The sequence below is a fragment of the Geotrypetes seraphini genome, chromosome 8 (assembly GCF_902459505.1).
Source record: "Geotrypetes seraphini chromosome 8, aGeoSer1.1, whole genome shotgun sequence".
In the NCBI taxonomy this organism is placed as follows: Eukaryota; Metazoa; Chordata; class Amphibia; order Gymnophiona; family Dermophiidae; genus Geotrypetes; species Geotrypetes seraphini.
Window position 1 is genome coordinate 151,301,545 of NC_047091.1, and position 20,619 is coordinate 151,322,163.

Here is a 20,619-nt window from a genome sequence, read left to right on the forward strand (position 1 = left end):
GATGTGCCCTGAAGAAATTCCGGGTGTACCATGAGAGATTCTAGAATTTTACTTTATCCTTGGACAAGCAGGCAGCATATTCTCACATGTGGGTGACATCATCCACTGGAGCCCAGTATGGGCTGTCACTTTAACTTCTTAAGAACCTTTGAGACTGCCCGCACCGTTCACGTGCGAATGCATTCCCACCCTACACTGGCTCGTGAGGAAGTTGTATTTTGGACTCTGTCCAATAGAGTTGCCTTCCTAGTCAATTCTATATTTTGTCTATAGATTTTTAGACTTGTTTATTTTTTTTTTTTGCGTTTTCCAGCGTCTTACTTTGGTCTTTTTCTTTAAAAAAAAAATTTTTTTTTATTAACCTTGTTCTTTTCCAGTTGGGCTTTTGGGCTTTTTCTCTCTAATTTTTTCTCTCGTAGTTTTCCATCTTGCGGTGGAAACATTGAGTTTTTTTACCTTGCCGCTGAGAATTTTCCTCTCATGTCGAGGCCTTCTAGCCTGTTCAAAAAGTGCACCCATTGCCAGCGGCCTATCTCCATCACTGACCCACACAGCTGGTGCATACAATGTTTGGGGCAGGAGCATCAGGTAGACACTTGTATCCGCTGTTCTACTTTGCAAAAACACTCTCTTAAGGCTCAACGCATCCAGCAAGAGAAACTGTTTGAATCGGCCATGGCCTTTGGTGACAGATTGATGCCACTGGTACTGATGGTACTGGCATTGACACCTCCCTAGACATCGGAAGCCATTCCTGCATTGGGTAACCTGCTAAGAAGCTGTCCTCTTCATAACCAGTGTCGCAGGCATCTTCAGCATCGAGTCTCTCGATGCATGCTAAGCATCGACACCATCATCGATCTCCATCTGTGCAGGCTGTGTCTCCTTCAGGGTATGCTTCCTCATTGAGGTCACCCACCCCTTGACACCTGCAGCACTGTTGAGCCAACTGTACTGGTGCAATCCTTCCAGGACCAACTTAAAGGAGTTTTTTCAGAGGGAGCTCGATGACCTGTTTAAGCTACATGCGGCATCGGCACTTGCATTGACTCCGTCGGTATCAGCCCAGCCTGAGCATGGAACATCGAGGCCTCATGGTACTGAATCTACCTCTCCATTGAAATATCGACGGACATTGAGATCCCGTGGTACTGATGCTCGCTCTTCTAAATCCAAGTGAATATCATATGGTACCAAGTCGCATTCTCCTCAAAGTAAATGAAGATCTATGTCAATCTTCATCTGACTGGTATCGATGTCAAAGGAGCTCTTCTGGATACTTTCACATTCATCGTATTCCTCAGACCAGGAAACATCCTTCTTCTCCTTCCTATATAGAATCTCCTGGAGTTGGAGATGTTGATTCTGAGTTTTCTGTACAAAACACTGATTCTAATCTTGAACCCACATTATTTGCTCCAGAGTCATAGGCATCCCATCAGATCCATCTCCTCGACCGCCAAGATGCAGATCTCTTCCAGAAGGACTATATTTCACTAAATTTATCAGGCAGATAGGGACAGCTCTGCCTGTTAAATTAGAGTCGGACATTGAGTCCAGAGCAGAACTTCTTGAGGCGTTAGATTTTGATGAACCTCCTAAAGAGCTTCTCAAATTACCTCTTCACAATCTACTTAAGGATGCTCTGTTTAAGAACTGGGAGACTCCTCTCACCCTTACCATACTCCAAGAAAGACTGACTCTCTGTGCAGAATATAATCCTGTCCCTGTTTTGATAAGCCACAATTGCAAATATTCCCTGTATTAGTGAAGAGCTCTTTGGGGACAAAGTTGAGGATGCCACCCAAAGACTTACGTGGCATGAACCACCTTAATTGGGACCAAGGCTAAACCTCAACCATCTAAACCTTCCCAGAGACCTGCTTCCTCTTCATATAAGAGGCGTTATCCAACCACCTCGTCATCTTCCAAACCCCCACCACAGAAGAGGCAGAAATTGTAGAAGCCTCAGACTTCAGCTCCTCAAAAACCAGCTCAGTCTTTTTGACATGCTTCCTAGAGAGCATAGCAGCAATATCCCCATCTCAGCCACCTCCACAAACCATCAGAGGCCGACTTCTCTTTTTTCATCATTCTGGACTCTCATTACCACCTCCCCTGGTTAGTTTCTTAGCTTGCTTATGGAGCCATTGTCGGGCAGGAAGGCACTCATGCATGCACGGTGCGGGCAGTCTTGAAGCTTCTTAAGAAGTTAAAGTGACAGTACACTTTTTGCACTGTCCGTACCAGGCTCCGTGGATGACGTCACCCACATGTGAGAATATCTGCCTGCTGTCCCTGGATAACACCTGTTACGGTAAGTAACTTGTGTTTATTTTTTAAATTTTCTTCTTAAGTATACACTAGAATAGATGACATGTATGCAAGTCTGTCAATGTAATGAGTGTCTCTGTGCATAAGGATACAACTGTCCAGCATTCTTCTTTGATGTGATTGGTTCATGAAAACTAATGGCAAGCAATTTTAGATTTATTCTTTTATATGGTAGTTGTCCTAACGAGCAGCAAAGCAATTGAGGCTTTGTTACTGTTTGGATCTTCTTATCTTTGCGAACTTGGATTTTCAGCTCTAATAGAAATTAAATTGAAAAAAAAGAGAACGATTGCAGATGAAAGATGAAGAAATGTGTGTTTGCTTGTCGACTGTCGAGCCGTGTTTTGAATTAGTTTGCCCTCAAAAACGAGCACATCCATCGAATTGATTAGCAAGTCTATCTACTTTAGTTTCACCGTTTCACTCTCAAATTTAATTTTTTGTTGGTTTGCAATTTTATAATTTCAGTTATAATGTGCTGTTTAGTATGTCGGAGCTAAAAAAGTTTGAGAGACACTGACCTAAATGTGAATAAGGGCATGGTGCCCTATGGCATCCCTTTCCAGAAGGCTAGTTTTCAAAATGTAAATGATATGAAGAAATTATTATTTTAGACTTCTGTGCATAAGTTTTAAATACATAAATCAGATTCAGCAAGGTTATGGTAATGAGCTGTTTTATGTAAAAATGATACAAAATATGAGCAGCTCATTGCCATGCCATGCATAGCAACATGAAAAATCTTGAATGCTTCAAAGTATCCCCTCTATAACTCCCTCATTAGGAGATGTTCCCAGGGTACCAAAAAACTATGAACCACTCCTATTCTCCCACTTGGCTGGTAAATTTTTAAAGAAAGTACTACTGCTCCCTGTGCTTATAGTTCTAACTCTTTTTTTTTTTTAACGACCCAATTTTCCTTCAGAAAGCCTAACCCTCAGACCTTTTCCAGCTTTACCTCCTAAATCCTGGGCATCTTCAGAGGCATGAACAAGTCCCATTTGCTTCTGCCTTATTGGTGTTACCAGAGTTTATGTAGTAGTGATGCAAACTAGAGAATGACACGGGGAAAAAAAATCTGTCCCCGTCCCCCTTCACCGCTCTGTCCCCGCAACATCCACCCTTCCCTCTCGGTACCTCACTGCCCTTCGGCACCCCTCGCATGGTCCGTGCATCTCCCTCCCTCCCCCTTACCTTCGCGGCACGTTTTAAGATTTCAGTCTTGTTAAAAGCCGCCGGAGTGTTCGTGCAGTTGCGTCAGAGGAGAAGCTTCCGCCCACACACGCGCGACTGCATGTACGCTCCGGCGGCTTTCAACAAGACTGAAACCTTAAAACGCACCGCGAAGATAAGGGGGAGGGAGGGAGATAGATTTGGGTGGGTAGGTAGGAAGGAGGGAGGAGACCGCGCATGATCAGTGACCACGCGCGTTCCCTCCCTTAACTGCGGGGACAAGGCCATTCACTGCTCCACGGGTGAGCACCTTTCCCCCTCCATTGTTTTGGCGGGTAGCCGCGAGTAACATCCACTGTGTCATTCTCTAATGCAAACAGCTGAAATAGCTCAGTTGGGAGAGCGTTAGACTGAAGATCTAAAGGTCTCTGGTTTGATCCCGGGTTACAGCAGCTGCTTTCTAAGAGAGAGGAAGAGATAATGGTTACTGCAGATGGGCCATTTAGCCTTTATTTGCCATAATGTTTCTGTGTTTCTAAATTCTTAATGAGATTTGGGAACTCAAACTTGTTGATTTGGTGCCATTTAAGCATCTTCATTAGAATGTGGCGTGACTATCCTGAATCAAAATGCGTGAGTTGCCAGCAACAGAAAAAGTGTGAGTATAGTTTGCCACTTTTGTGCAGTAAAATAATGAGGAGTGGTGATGAAGGTATGGAACCTTCCTCTTTAGTCTCACTGAGGGATGCTTTATCATTGGTTCATGATACAATTGGTAACTCTATATAGTTAACTTTTTGTTTGTTTTATTACTGGAAAAGGTTGAGGCCAGAGAAAGGATTTAATTTTCTGTGAGAAATTACATTTAAATTATTTTTTTGGAAACAATGTGAGATCAGCTGTGGCAGCTGGATTTCAGGAGGTTAACCTAACTTTCTCAGACCTCTGCTGATCAATTGGAAGCAAACACTGTGCTCTCTATTACTACAGTAGGATATGCAAAGCTATTTCCATCTTTCTGGAGAAACTCTCTGTTATATTGTTTTTCACAGAAGCAAACAGCCCCAGAGGTTGGCAGTGCACTGAAATTGCATACATAAGAGCATAAGCATTGCCATACTGGGACAGACTGAAGGTCCATCAAGCCCAATATCATGTTTTCTACAATGGCCAATCCAGGTCACAAGTACCTGGCAAGATTTTATGCTGCTTTCTCCTAGAAATAAGTAGTGAATTTTCCCAAGTCTATATAAGCCATTACTATTAGGAAATTATTCAAACATTTTAAAACCCTGCTAGGCTAACTGCTTTTATCACATTCTTTGACAACAAACTCCAGAGTTTAATTACACATAAAGTTACAGTGGAATTTGAACCTACATTCCTTGGTTTACATTCCATTGCACTAACCATTAGACTGTTCCTTTTTCTTGTTAGCAAGGTTTTTAGCAAACTGAAGATGTGAAAAGGAGATACATAATGGTGCTATTTCATTACACCTGGATAAAACATTTGGCTTTTGCTCTTTCCTGTTGCATAAGAAATAGCAATTGGATTTCTGTTTGGATTTTGAAATACCTAATCTTTGAAATACTTAATCTTTAAAATGTTAAAAAGTTCCAGAGTCTTTGTACAAGGGTCATGGAAAGAAGCTGATTCTGTTATACCTAAGATAAAAACGGTTTGTCTACTTCTGAGACTAAGTGAAGGTATTTTAAAAGTAAAAAAATAAAAATCTCCAGAATGTGAAACTCATTAGTCTTTAGTACCATATGACTTATTGTTGATACAGTTAAGAAAACTTTTCTTTCAAAAGTTATTACATATGTTTTAATCTAGTCCAGTGTGCAGATATTTTTTATGCACAGATTTAATTTCAGTTTTCCAAGGGAAAAAGGTTTCCCATTGATATTTAACTTGAGAAAAGGACCCAGATGAACCTGCACCTATTGTTTTGAGCAAGTACGTTTTAATTTAACGTATGCTCATACGTTGGAAAATCAAAAGTACTTAATGCAAGTTTATTCTCTGCTCCATCCCCAGCTCAAGGAATGTCTTCTCTTATTTTTTTAACTGGTCCCCTAATTTTAGAGGTCAAGAAGGTACCTGTTTTATAAAAACATATAAATGTCTCTGTGCCTTTATAAAATATTAGGGGTACCCTGCAGAAATTGAGGCTACATTGAAGCCATGGACATCTCCAGCTGGTTGAGACAGACATAAATGTTATTATATAAGAGTATATGATTTGTAATCACAAAAAACCCTAATGTTATGGAGGGACTGGAGTATCAAAATGCAAATAATAAATTAAAACTCCAGTGAAAAACAATCTTGTTTGTATTCCAACTACAGTCAAGCACAGAGGGAAAAGGTCTCAGAAGCCATAGGATGCAAACGCTGTCCTTTGGCTATAGGAGAGAGAGCTGTACAATATAGCAGCTTCTCTACTTGCTTCTATCATTGGTCTGGAAAAACCTCTGATGTTATAATTCTGCGAAGAGCACAGTTTTGTACGAGTCTTGCGGACTAAAGTAAACTGACTCTGAACAAAAGAGCGGGATGCTATTCAGATAAGCATTTTTTCACTTTTCTATTTTGTTTATTAGTACGCAGGGAGCCTATGAGCGTTAAGAGCAATGTGGGGCATTCAGCGCAGCTCCCTGCATTAAAAACTGCTATCGCGGTTTAGTAAAAAGAGAGGGGGGTATATTTGTCTATTTCTGTATGGTTGTTACCGAGGTGACATTGCATAGAGTCATCTGTCTTGACCTCTTTGGAAAAAACCCCAAAATATGAATGATAATTAACATCTTCTCTGCATGCAGTGTGCTTTGTGGGTTTTTAAAATTTTATTGTTGTTAGATCATTTTGACTTGGTCATTTTAAAAGTAGCTCGTAAGCCCAAAAAGTGTGGGCGCCCCTGGCGGAGCTGGTTTTAAGAAAGGTTTGGACAAGTTTAAGTCCATAGTCTGTTATTGACAAAGACAGGGGGGAAGCCATTGCTTGCCACTCCTTGGGTTTTGGCCAGGTACTAGTGACCTGGATTGGCTACTGTGAGAACGGGTTACTGGGCTTGATGGACCATTGGTCTGACCCAGTAAGGCTATTTTTATGTAAACGCGGCAGTATATCAAGTCCCATTCCTTTAGCCTGGAATTCTTACTAAAGAAACATAGAACATAGAAACATAGAAATAGACGGCAGATAAGGGCCCACGGCCCATCTAGTCTGCCCACCTTAATGTCCCTCCCCTACCTTTGCCCTGTGAATAGATCCCATGTGCCGATCCCATTTGGCCTTAAAATCAGGCACGCTGCTGGCCTCAATCACCTGTAGTGGAAGACTGTTCCAGCAATCAACCACTCTTTCAGTGAAAAAGAATTTCCTGGTGTCACCTCGTAGTTTCCCGCCCCTGATTTTCAACGGATGCCCTCTTGTTGTCGTGGGACCCTTGAAAAAGAAGATATCTTCCTCCGCCTCGATGCGGCCCGTAAGATACTTGAACGTCTCGATCATGTCCCCCCTCTCTCTGCGCTCCTCGAGCGAGTATAGCTGTAATTTGTCAAGCCGTTTTTCGTATGGTAGATCCTTGAGTCCCGAGACCATCCGGGTGTCGGGACTCAAGGATCTACCATACGAAAAACGGTTCCCCTATCAGCTCCTGCATGGGGGGGAAAGGGTTGGGAAAGAAAGATGGTCTTTTTCGGGGGGGGGAGGGAGAGGGATTGCACAGAAAGCGTTAAAGGCTGCTTGACCACGTTTTTGTTTTTATAAGTTTGACCCATTAAACCACAGAGGTCAATTTAGTGAACCTTGTTACAGTTTTCTAAGCAGGCTGCAGGGGAAAAACTGAGAGATCCTTTTGGTACATTTGAATAACTCCTTCAAAGCAAATGCAATTGCAAAGCTTTTGTTTTCTTGGCTCGCTCGCTCTGCTGACATTCAGATGAGGAGAGAGAGAGAGAGCTGGAAAGAGTGCCAAGTTGGCCGCGCCCTTTGTCAACCTGGGCCAGTGCCACGCTGCTTATTAACGCTCCGTCTGGAGGTCACATTCAGACGCGATGAGCAGGTGGGTCACCGAGGCGAGAGACTAGCGCGCGTTTATGTGGCGCAAGAAACACAGTCAGTCTTCCCGGCCGGCAGGAGCGCAGCCGCTCCGGACGGCTCTCGGAGTTTTACGCGCCGTGTTTGGCAGCCTCGCCGGGAATCCACGTAAATCCTCTGGAGCCACGCGCCGCCCTGGGAGAGGTAGGCAGACATTTCAGAAAGAGCCCCATTCCCCCCTTACCAGATCTCAAGGGGAGGGGGGGGGGGTCTTGGATGCTGTTCGTGGGCAAGGAGGTTGGAGATGCTGCTTGCAGGTTGGGGGGGGGGGAGGGGCGACGCGGAAATATAGCAGAAGCCGGACTAGCAATGTCTCCGCCCGAGTCAGGAGATCTGCTACCTTGCAATGCTTTTAAACTTGAGCTTCTGTCGTCATCGGGGCCGTGGATCAGACTGTAGCGTGCAAAGTTGCTTTCTTCCTGGGAAACACCAGAGGATGTTTGTCCGTGACGGCGGGGCGGGGGGGGGGGGGGGGGGGGGGGGGGGGGGGGACCTGAGGGCTACCCGGAAATCCGTTCTTAGCTGCTTGCCTGTGAGCCGGGAAAAAGTCGGAAGCGGCATTTGTTCCTCTCTGTACCTGGTAGACTTCAAACGAGTTGCCGTGGGAATGAAAAGGGCAACTGAGGTCGGATCGGTGTAGTTTAGTGGAAAGCAAGAGGAAATATTTTCAGCACTGCTGTGAGTTGCATGCATAATAATAATAATGAAATGGGATGTTTCTAAGAGCCATTAGGATTAATTGTCGTTTTACGATAGTTGAGGCTGGTGCTATTACATTGTACTGTGTTGTGTTTTTGTTTTGTTTTTGCACGAGTTGTGGAGCCAGGGAGTGTTGTATGGTGCTGAACTGCTTTAAATGGTCTGAAGTCGCTGCTTATTTGTGTTCTGGCTAACCATTTCCTGTGGGACCAGGAGTCACTTGAGTATTGAAGGGAGTAGGAACCGCTGGCACTGAGCAGATGGGCAGGATGAGATTTGCCAGTGTTTGGCGGGGGTCCAGAGCAGACCCGTGTGCGTGCTGGCTCAGGCACTGTCCTCGAGGAACGCATAGATATGTGGCTTGTGGAACTGCTGTGTTGGTGTTTTCTAGCTGGAAGTAAGGACATTTGGCATGAGCTTGGTGCATTTTGCTGGCTATGGGTTAAAAAAAATAAATTAAAGCGACAGAAGATAGGAGGCAGACGGCGGCTTACCACCAGCATTTGACAGTTATCAGCAAACAGCGTCTACCTACTGTCATCTCGAGTACCGGTGCAGACATTCTGTTGCAAATGTCTGCTAATACAGTAAATTAGGAAACTGCTCTATGTTTTACATATGGTCAGAATAATGTGGTCGCCATGTTAGCCCTCTCTAGAAATAAAACAAGAAAAAATTTTGATGATACTTTTTTTATTATTATTGAACTAAAAATATATTTTTGACTATCTTTCAAAGGCCAGGATCTTTTTCCTGGGTGCAGAAGAATATGAGCAAAAGGTGACATTTGAGAATATATAACAAAAAACATCAAAAGTATTCAGGAGTGTGTGGCGCAGTGGTTGGAGCTACGGCCTCAGCACCCTGGGGTTGTGGGTTCAAAACCCCGCGCTGCTCCCTGTGACCCACGGCAAGTCACTTAATCCTCCATAGCCCCAGGTACGTTAGATAGATTGTGAGCCCACCAGGACAGATAGGGAAAATGCTTGAGTACCTGATTGTAAAACCGCTTAGATAACCTTGATAGGCGGTATATAAAAAAAAAAAAAACCTAATAATAATATTCCAATAACAGCCTCAGAAGGAAAAGTAAGTTGCCTTCTGATCACCTTCCCCCCCCTTTCTCACATCCACCATTACCTTTCTCTGCAACTGGAATTCTTTGATGTTCCACATTTATTCTGATAATTGTCTTTTGCTCATTTTTGACTGAAGGAGGTTCTGCTTTCAAAAGCTTTAAGGCTTGATTCACTAAGCCCACTGATCAACTTCCGACCACTTGGCGACCCGATTCACTAACCTCTGTCCCGATCATCCTCTGATCCACGCACGCAAATGAGGGGGAACGGCATTCAAATGTAGGCAGGCAGTGAATCACTAAAAAAAAATAAATGAGGGACACCGATTGGGCTGACTGATCCAAAAATAAGCGATTGCTGAGGACCAGTCACTCAGGTCCTTTCCGACTGCCCTGCCTTCTGCCTCCCTGCTCTCTGCTCTGCTTCTCTGCTCTCAGCCCCGATCTCCTGCCTGCCCCATCTCCTGCTCTCGCCCCGAATCTCTCCTGCCATCCCGACTCGCTGTCCCTGCTCTCGCTCCAAATCTCTCCTGCCGCCCCTACTCTCCTGCCCTTCCCCACAGTGCAAGCCCATGGTTTTAACCCGCGGGCTTAAAGCGGGTTAAAACCACAGGCTTGCGAAGAAAAAAAAAAAAAGCAAAAAAGAAGAAGTTTCCTGCTCTGCCGGGTATAGAGGGCTAGCGCATGCGCAGACCATCAACAGATAATCTGCGCAAGCGTCGGGATCGCTATAGAGCGATCCGGGCACTTGGTTGGGAGCGTGATTCCAATCGCCCTCATTGTATGAGGGCAATTTGTGAATCGCCCCACCCCCAAAGACATAGATCGGATCCGATCCATGCCCTTAGTGAATCTAGTCCTTAGTCCAATAAAAAAGTGTGTTTATTCCCCCCCCCCTCCTTTTACAAAACCACAGAAAGGTTTTTATCGTCGGACGGCATGCTGGAAGCTCTGCGCTGCTTCTGACGCTCATAGGAACTCAATGGAGTGTTGGAAGCAGCACACAGCGTATTCAGTGCACTGGCCGGCACTAAAAACTGCTTCCATGGTTTTGTAAAAAAAAGTGGTAGTGGTGGTAGTGGGGGGGGGGGTTCTTTCTACATGTAGCCAGTTCTGTGGTGTACTTGAGCACCTCCAATATTCAGGAAACTTCTTGACTGTGTCCAAGGAGGGGTCATTTCCTTTGGGTTTAGCACCCCCATTAATTCTGAAATGTTGGCTCCCGTGTTTCTACAAACTGCATATGGAGGAAACTAAGGCAGTTCACTGCATATAATTGTAAGGCCCCTTTGTCCTTCTCCATATGTTCTGCGATATCTGCAGGGACAGGCTAGGACAGGGAGTATTTTTATTTCCTGGCTGCGCTGAAATAAAACTTTAAAAGAGCAAAGGGGGTTGGTACAAGCACGTGGCACTTGCTTGCCGACAAGGTCAGACCGCCCCTGGGGAATATCAGAGCTGCCATAAATAATGTCTTTGCATATATCAGTCTCCTGTGTCATTTTATCACTAAAGTAAATTGAATTAACCCTGTAAATCTCTGGAAAAAAGAACACTAAGGAGCTCGGGTACATGATAAGGAAGTGCTGACCACAGAACAGGAAAAAAACTGCTGGGTGATTATATGTTTCATTAGTGCACCTGGTAACAATTTAATGCATGCTAAATTGGTTTAATGTGCATTAACCTGTAAATTATATAGAAACATGATGGGAAGTGAAAACCGTAACGCATATGCTGACTGCCCATACCTATCAACCGCTCTGATCTACAATTCTTTCTTCCTTCCTCAGTGATCATCTGGGCTTGTTGCATGCTTTCTTGAATTCAGATACAGTTCTCGTCTCCACCACCTCCACTGGGAGGCTATTACGCGCATCCACTGCCCTTCCTTTAAAGAAATGTTTCCTTAGATTACACCTTAGTCTCCTCCCCCCCACACACACACACACTTTTGATCCTGTGATTCCTTATTCCAAAGCCTCCTTTCAATTGAAAGGAGCCTGCCTCTTATTCATTTATATCTTGGAGGTATTTATATGATTCTATCATATAGGGATTGGGACTTGTATACCACCTTTTTGTAGTTTTGCAACCACACTCAAAGCGGTTTACATACAGGTACTTCCAAGCATTTTCATTATCTGTCCCAGCTGGCTCACAATCTAATGTAGGGTTACCATATGGCTCCAGAAAAGGAGGGTGGATTGAGACATCCGGATTTTACTTCCACTGAAAGCAATAGAAGTAAAACCCAGATGTCTCAATTTGTCCTCTTTTTTTTTTTTTTTTTTTTTTTTTCTGGAGCCATATGGTAACCCTAATCTAATACCTAGGGCAGTGGAGAATTAAGTGACTTGCCCGGGACACAGGGAGCAGCACAGGGTTTGAAATCACAACCTCAGGGTGCTAAGGCTGTACCTCTAACCACTACACCGCACACTCCTCATATCTCCTCTCGCCTGCCTTTCTTCCAAAGTGTACATATTTAGATCTTTAAATCTTATCCACCATATGTTTAATAACCAAGACCACTGACCATTTTTGTAGATGGCCTCTGGTCTACCTCTCTCCAGTTAAATTCCTTTGAAAGTTCAGTCGCCATTGTGAGACTTTATCTGGAGTACTGTGCACTAGAGAATTTTTCCCCCTCCCTGCAAGCTCCAAAATACTTTAAAATCATAAGTGTTCAAGGATTGTGTGGTACAGATGAAACTAAACAAATCTAAAACAAAACTACTCTGGCTCGGCCCAAAATTCGAACACCTGCCCACACTTTTCGCACTACCCACAGGCGATACACTACAGCTCGAGTTCTCATGCAAGGTCCTTGGTATCACTATCGATTCCTCTCTCTCCCTCAATGACCACCTCAACTCCTTGGCAAAATCATGCTTTTTCAGCCTTCACATGCTGAGGAAAGCTAGATCCTACTTCAGCCAAAAACACTTTGCCATCCTTGTCCAATCCATCATCCTCTCCAAACTAGATTACTGCAACGCCATCTACTTAAATCTATCAAAAAAAAAAGTATTCTAAGACTCCAGATAATACAGAATACTGCAGCCAAACTAATCTTCTCAAAACGCAAGTCTGACCATGCCTCCCCACTCCTTGCCAAACTTCATTGGCTCCCAATAATCTCCAGAATCCATTTCAAATGTTCCTGCCTGGCTTTCAAGATCATTCACAGAATCCTGCCTCCTCTTATCCCACTGTCTTTCAACTCCTCCAGTCCCGACTCCTCAAGAACTGCCCAAAGGCTTAAATTAGCCTTCCCCTCTCCATGCGGCATCCACTATTCAAGCAAACTGGGAAAATCCCTTCTCTTCAAAATCACAGGTCTTTGGAACGACCTCACCACCCCGCTGCGGAACCTGAGCTCCCTTCAGTTATTCCGCAAACAACTGAAAACCTGGCTTTTCAGCAAATTGTAGCTCTATCCTTCCCCCCTTTCTCTTCCTCCTTCTACACATAAGTTCATGTAATCCTTTTTCTTCTTCTCTACCCACTATTTTAAGTTCTTGTAAACCGTGTCGAGCTCCATTCTCATGGAGATGATGCGGTATATAAACTTAAGGATTAGATTAGATTAGATTAAGGCAGAGTTTACAGGAATGGGACAGGGACAGCGACAACTTAACAGGATGGGGAAAATTGGGTTCCTGCGGGGACAGGGAAAATTTTGTCCCCGTGACATTCTCTTTGGGCAGCAGAGACACACACAGGGGCACTGTTACTTCCTTTTTCCTGCTGGCAGTTCCTACTCGTGCATCCTTATGGCTTTTTGCCATTATCATATCTACCTGGGTGGCCACTATATGATATAAAGCAGTGGTATTCAACCCAGTCCTCCGGGACCACCTGGCCAGTCGGGTTTTTAAGTCTCTGTCATCCATATTCATTGTGGATATCCTGAAAACCTGACTGGCCCCCGAGGACTGGGTTGAATACCACTGAATTCTAAACAACCCTAGATCCTACTCTGTTGCGCAGAAGAACTTCACTCATGTACTGCACCATTCCTTGTTTTTCTGCAGCCCAGATGAAGAACCTTGTATTTTTTATTTTTTTTTAGTATTACCTCCCACAGACCAAGGGCATCAGTCTGCAGTCTTGGAGAATAACAAACTAGTAGGGATGTACAGAAAATATTCATTAGTTCTGTTTAATCTTTTTTTTTTTTAATTACTAATAAATTATAATTATTATTTTGTCATGGGAGCAATGTCGTTAATCATGCACACTCTTTCAAAGGAATATGCAATGTTCACAAAGTCCATGCACTATTCACGCATGCACAATGGTGTGTACAAGTGTGCACTATCAGGAAAATGCATGCATGCTTCTGAAAGACCACACATTCCTTATTCAAGGGTGCACTTTTTACAAGAATGCTCTTGATAAACATTGCATTTTGTGTCTTTTTTTTTCTGCTTGTTTTCTTTTGCTAACAACATGACATGATTGGAAATGTCATTTCAAATGAATGCACATCCCTGTAAATCAGCCAGGTTTTCAGTATATCTATAATGGAATGTGCAAGAGAGATATCTATATACTTATACTATTCTTTTTTTTAACAGACATTATTTTATTTTTAACAGACATTTTCTATATCGATCCCTGCAGCTGCCGTCGTCCTCAGCGGCACATTCTCTCTTCTACGGTCCCGCCCCTCCACTAACATCAGGGGCAGGATCATGGCAGAGAAAACATGCCGCTTAGGACGACGGCAGCTGCAGGGATCGATATAGCACCAGCGATCCTGCAGGCTGCCGTATTAGCTTAAGGTAAAAGCGGGGAAGTTGGGGGAACATGCAGGCTTGTGGGGGGGAGCAGGCCTTCGTGGCCGGGGTGGGGGGGGCAGGCCTTTGGAGCGGGGGGAGCAGGCCTTCACGGCGGGGAGGCAGGCCTGTGCAGAGGGATGAAGAAGAGTGCCTTTGCGGTGGGGAGGCAGGCTTGTACAGCGGGAGAAGTAAGAGAGGGGAGGGGAGATGCCAGACATGGGGTGAAGTGAAGGGAAGAAAGAAACCAAACCAAAAAGAGGGGGAGGAAAGCAGAGGAGAGGTGCTGGACTAATGGAGAGAGGGAGAGAGAAATGCAAGACCACAAGGGGAAGGGTACAAGAGGGACAGATACTGCTCCAAAGTAGGTGGGCAGGGTGCAGGATGGCAGGAGAGATAGGAGAAAGCCTGTACCTGGGGCAGGGGATACAGGAGGTAAGGAAGAGAGAAAGAAGAAGCTGGATATGGGGAGAGACATGAAACAAAGATAAGATGCTGGGCATGAAGGGAGCATAGGAACAGGGACAAAAGGGGGGACACTACTGGAGAGGAGAATAGGGACAGGGACACAGAAGAGAGATGCTGGATGAAAGGGTAGTTGAGAAAAGGAAAGATGGTGGATGGTGGGGGTCCATCGTTGCAGCTGTGGAGGGTTGGAGATGAAAAAAAGGAAAGATGCCAGACTTCTGGGGGAGGAAAGGGAAACATAAGGGAGGACAGAGATGGAATATGGATGGTTAGCATGGTGAAAGAAGGAGAGCCTGATCAGAAGACAACCAGAGCCTGGGACCAACATGATTTGAAAAATGACCAGACAACAAAAGGTAGGAAAAATAATTTTGTTTTCTGTTTTGTGATTACAATATGTCAGATTTGAAATGTGTATCCTTCCAGAGCTGGTGTTAGACCGCGAACGTGAGCTAGGATTTAACAGAGAGAGGAAAAGTAATTTTTGTTTGTTTATTTTGTTTACACCACAGGACCAGTGTGGGTAGGAGAGGACAAAGGGGATGAAGAGGCTATAAAAGGGGTAAAGAGACTATAAAATAAACCCATCAGGATGGTTTTTTTAAAAAAAAACACCCAATTGGGCAGGAAAATCGAATCGAAAAATTGATTCAATAGGCCGAATCGAATTGAATCAAAATTTTTTTCTCCTGAATTGGCCTGCACTACTCTAGACCTGTGCAACGAATAATTTATTTTCAATGGCAGTTAGGTTCTAGAGTACAGGGCCATGATATGAGACTCCCAAGGGGGAGTAGGCTCGGGAACAACAGTTGTGTAGAATGCTGTCATATAGTGAGTGGTGAAAGCTAAAATGGTAATGGACTTCAAGAAGTCATTGGATAAGAAATAATCATTGGTCAAAAAAGGGGTTAAGCTAACAGAAACATAATAAAGCAAAGTTACAGGCAATGGGAGTAACAGGGTTGGAATCCATAAGCTAGAATTCAAGAGCAATAATGAAATGGGGGGAAAAAAGACTATAGCCAGGTTGGTGTCACAGGTCACAAATTAGAGGTAATTTGTGTCGGTTTAGTTTGTATCTTTAGCTGTAGTTGGATCTGTCTAATGGGCTAACTGGCTGTATTTAATAAGCAGTGATCAATTGAACATAGGGTGAATTGTATCAAAAGTGATGAACTGTAGGGATGGGTTCTGATTGCTGTGTTGTGTCATATGATGAATACTAATGAAAATAGTTAAATTAGCAATTATGTAAATTAAAGCAGCAGCTCTACAAAGACTAGCCGGGTCAGTGTTGTGGCTTGAAGGATGCCCTCTCTAAAAGGTCATGGAGGTTGATGTAGTTTTGTAACCCATTCTGGGCTTTTTGGGAGGATGGGTTAAAATATGCAATGAATAAATAAATAAATTACAGAGCTTAGTCATCGTTGGCTCATCGTTATATCCCAGGAGTTGCATTGAACAGTTTAGAAATGGGCTTTTAAAATTACCATTACAGTTACTTCCTGGTTAGCTCCCACTCTTGATGCACAAATGCTTTTAAATTTTTTCTGAACATGAGAGATAATGGTAGTTGGTTCCAGCATTTTGCTAATTGATATTGGATGGACAAGGTAATTTGCCTAGTACTACTATTAATTATTTTTATAGCGCTACCAGATGTAAGCAGTGCTGTACTGAGTCACACAGTCCCTGCTCGAAAGAGCTTACAATCTAAACAGACAAAACAGGATGTCATGATAGTTAAGGGGAACAGTTAATCTGCTGGCTAGGTGGGCAATAGGGAGTATAGGGTTATGGATTAAAGGCTATATCAAAAAGGTGGGTTTTCAGTCTGTTTTTAAACAAAGTAAGGGAAAGAGCTTGGCAGACAAACTCAGGTGATTTATTCTAGTAGACTTTATAGTGTTGCATGCTGGAAATTTTAAGTGGAAAATATTTCTGGTGGAATATCTGTTAGAGGCACCCTGGAGTAGGGTGGCCAACTCTGTTAGGTAGTCATTTGCAGTGTAAATAATAGCATTTGTCTGCCTCAGAGAAATGGGGTGACTTTTGCTAGTAAAATCCTCTGGTACAAGGTCCATACTGCTAGGTAGCTTTGTTTTCTGAGACTATCTGGCCAAATCAGCCCAATGATTTTGCTCTTTCTTAATTTCTGACAAAGTTCACGCTATGATATACAGCAGTACAAACTGGATTGGCCTCCTTGGGGAATTACATTTGAATGAAAAAAGCTTTATGAGAACTGTAAAAACAGAGAGGACTTTATGTTGGGGGTTGAAATTTATTATGGGTTTGTTTGTTTTTTAAGAGAACTTGGCTTCTCATGCAGTGCACTAAGGGAGGATAGGTGAGCAGGCAAGTGGTGTGCGATTCCTGTATTCCACCTCTGCTACTACTATTTATCATTTCTATAGCGCTGAAAAGCATATGCAGTGCTGTACATTCAGCATGCAACAGACGGTCCTTTCTCAGAGGAGCATACAATCTAATTTGAACAGACAGGACCTATAGGGGGGTTGGGGAGTTTCTTGCAGAGAATGATAGGAAAGACATAGGTAATTTTATGGTGAGTGAGCGTTAGGGAGTTGAAAGCAGCATTAAAAAAAAAAAGTGGGCTTTTAGCTTAGATTTGAATACTTCTAGAGATGGTGCCTGACTTAAAGACTTAGGTGATTACCACCTTCCCCGCTGTGGCATTGCACATAGGGTCATATTTACATAGTATTCATTGGAAGTCTAAGCCTAGCAATTTTATTTCATGCCAAATCGTTTTCTCTGTTTGGATGTTTTGCATCAATGCAGCTGTTATTACGGTAATGGTGTAACAACTGAGACTAATAGAAACCAGGATGCATATCATCATTTGCTATTACAAATACACTCGTTGAAATGCGATTCAGAGAATACAGCCAAAATATTGTAGACAGTTTTGTAAATTCATAGTGGATTTCAAAGTTTTATAAGTAGTTTGTACTATTCCAAAGAACTCTGTCCAATTGATTTTTAATTTAAATTAAAAAAAATCCGATCACATTTCTTCTTATTATGATAAATTATGTTGGCTCCCAGTTGAGGCTAGAGTAATTTTCAAATTTGGCTGTATATGTTATAAGATCTCACATGGTCTTGCACCCAGTTACCTTGTGGATCATTTTCTTCGCTTATTCAAGACATTCACAGGGTATTTACAATCTATTTCAGGGGTAGGGAACTCCGGTCCTCGAGAGCCGTATTCCAGTCAGGTTTTCAGGATTTCCCCAATGAATATGCATTGAAAGCAGTGCATGCACATAGATCTCATGCACATTCATTGGGGAAATCCTGAAAACTCGACTGGAATACGGCTCTCGGGGACCGAAGTTCCCTACCCCTGATCTATTTGCTTTTCCAACTGTAAAGGGCTGTTTATATAAAAGTTATTTTCAATGGCTCTTATCGTTTCGGGCAGCTACCTGGGATAAAAGAGTTAAGTTGTCTGATAACAAGTTCTATCTATTATCAGCATTTTAGGAAATTGTTGACATTGGTTCACAAATTTTTTGTAAATTTAGGCCCTCTTTTGCTAAGATGGGCTAACCGATTAGCATGCGCTAAACGCTAAAGCGTGCATGTTAGCCTATGGACGCGTTTAGCGTGCGCTAATTCGATTAGCGCACCTTAGTAAAAGAGGGGGTTAGTGCTTTTGTATCTTGTTATTGTTTTAGTTTTCTTTTGTAAACTGCATAGAACTTCTAAGGTACTGCAATATATAAATACATTTTTGTATTATGTTAATTTGTTCCACCCCTCCCCCCCAACTCAAACCGACTGCCATCTCTTTCTGTCTGTTGGGTCTTCAGGGCTAACGTCATTCTTTATATCGGTGTCTCCGCAAACTTTTCCAATCCACAGCGCACTAAACTTGGGGCCGCGGCTGGAGGGTCTCTGCGCATGCGCACTGTGTCGATACGATGACATCACGCGCCTGTGTGACATCATCACATCAACGTCTGCACAGGCACGGAGGCCCTCCAGATGGGGTCCTGAGCTTGTTGACCCTGAAATTACGATACTGGTGGGGAGGGGCAGAGAGCGGGAGAGGCGGCGGCTGACTCGAATTCCCAATGTGCCTCTCGCAGCACACCCGGAATCTCGCTGCGGCACACAGTTTGCGATGCACTGCTTTATACCAAACCACCTTCTTCCTCCTCTCCCCTCCTCCTGATTTCATTCTCAGAACGCAGTTATAGTTGAGAGGATTTCCCTTGGCATATATGTCCTATCTTTATTTGGAGATTTGAAACAAGGTCCTTTCTGTCCCATCATGTGAGAGCCTAAACATAGAAACTTAGCACATGATGGCAGAAAAGATCATATGGCCTATCCTACCACCTATCCACACCAACTGCTCAGCTCTGCAGTTCCTTCCTCTCCCTCAGATATCCTCTGTGCATGTCAGAATGCTTTCTTGAATTCAGATACTGACCTTGTTTCTGCCACCTCCATGGTAAGGCTATTCAATATATCTGTTACCCCATCTGTGTATAAATATTTTGTTAAATTAAACTCCCGAATCTACTCCTTGCCAACCCTCATTCTATGACCCCAGAGTTCCAGAACTTTCTTTCCATTTAAAGAAGCCCACCTTCTGTGCATTTATACCTCCAAGATTATTTAAACATCTCTACCGTAATCACTATGGTTTATTGGAATTTATATACCACCTTTCACTAGTAAATAGCAAAGCAGTTTACATAGCAATTCAGGAATGGGCAACAAAGGGATGCCAGTTGCATTAGGAAAAGAGAAAAGAGAGATCAAACACAGAATTCAACAAAGCCTGACTGCACCCCTTACTTCAACTGTCATAGAAACGTTTTGAGTGCTGCTCTAAATGTCAAGGAGGACAACTCAGTATCTAGCTCTAATGGCATGAGGTTTCATATCCTGAAGGGGGAGAGTGTGGTGCATGGTTAAAGCTACAGTCTTGGCATCCTGAGGTTGTGGGTTCAAACCCACATTGCTCCTTATAACCCTGGCAAGTCACTTAATCCCCCCCCCCCATTACACCAGACAGATTGTGAGCCTACCTTCTGACAGGGAAAAATTCTCAAGTACCCAAATAAAAATTCATATAAAGTTCTTCTGAACTTCCTTGGGGAGAACAGTATAGAAAATTGAATGAAGAAATAAATCTATTTAGAAGTTGCCTTTTAGACCAACTCCACTGGTTTAGATCTTCCTTGAAGACTTATTCACTGCATTCCAAATGAGGACTTAGACAAAGGCACTATCGCCTCCTGTATCCTGCTTGCCATTCCTCTCCCTATGCCCCAAATCATCATTCTAGCCTGTGGTGACTTTAAGACCATCAAATATCACCCACAGTTCTTCCTCTTCGTTTTGGAGTGGTTTTTTTTTCATCCTGCTCCTCAGATGTTGTAAGATTGTAGTGATCTATCATGAACAGTGGCTTTCCTCACGCTAATACAACCAGACAGTGATGACTAGGTGATCCTTATTCTGATCACCACCGCTGCAGATTCACCAGTCCTAGGTCTCTCAAGAAGAGACTCAGGGCAAGGAAACAGACTGTGCTTTCCTATATCGTATCATGCTGGGTTGCTACAATGCAGGCTAGCTTCATAAAGGCATTTTATGAGTTATTTTCCAACCAGCTCAAAAAATTTAATATGAAGGTGTTTCAGCAATAATTTGGCAGTAAAGTCCTACAATCCTAAATCCTGGAAAAATATTTTAGATGTCGTATACGTTTTTTCCTGTCTCTGAGGAGGAGCAGGTCTGATACTGTAATTTAGATATCCTCTTTGAAAAGGAAACTCAAGTATGGGGATGGAGAAGATGTAGCTGCAGAGACTGTGACATCTACCAGCTCAGGTCCTGATTGCCCTATGCAGCTCAGCCACTTTAGAAGACAAATTAGCAGAAGAGGGTATGAAAGCTAACTAGAATGAAGGTAGGAAGAGG

The 20,619-nt window shown here is 43.3% G+C and overlaps 1 protein-coding gene across 13 annotated transcripts in view; it reads left to right on the top strand.

The window, feature by feature from the left end:
* NCOR2 (nuclear receptor corepressor 2) overlaps nucleotides 1-20,619 on the top strand; it is an 844,184-nt gene that overhangs the window by 572,404 nt on the left and 251,161 nt on the right. The window lies entirely within an intron of this gene.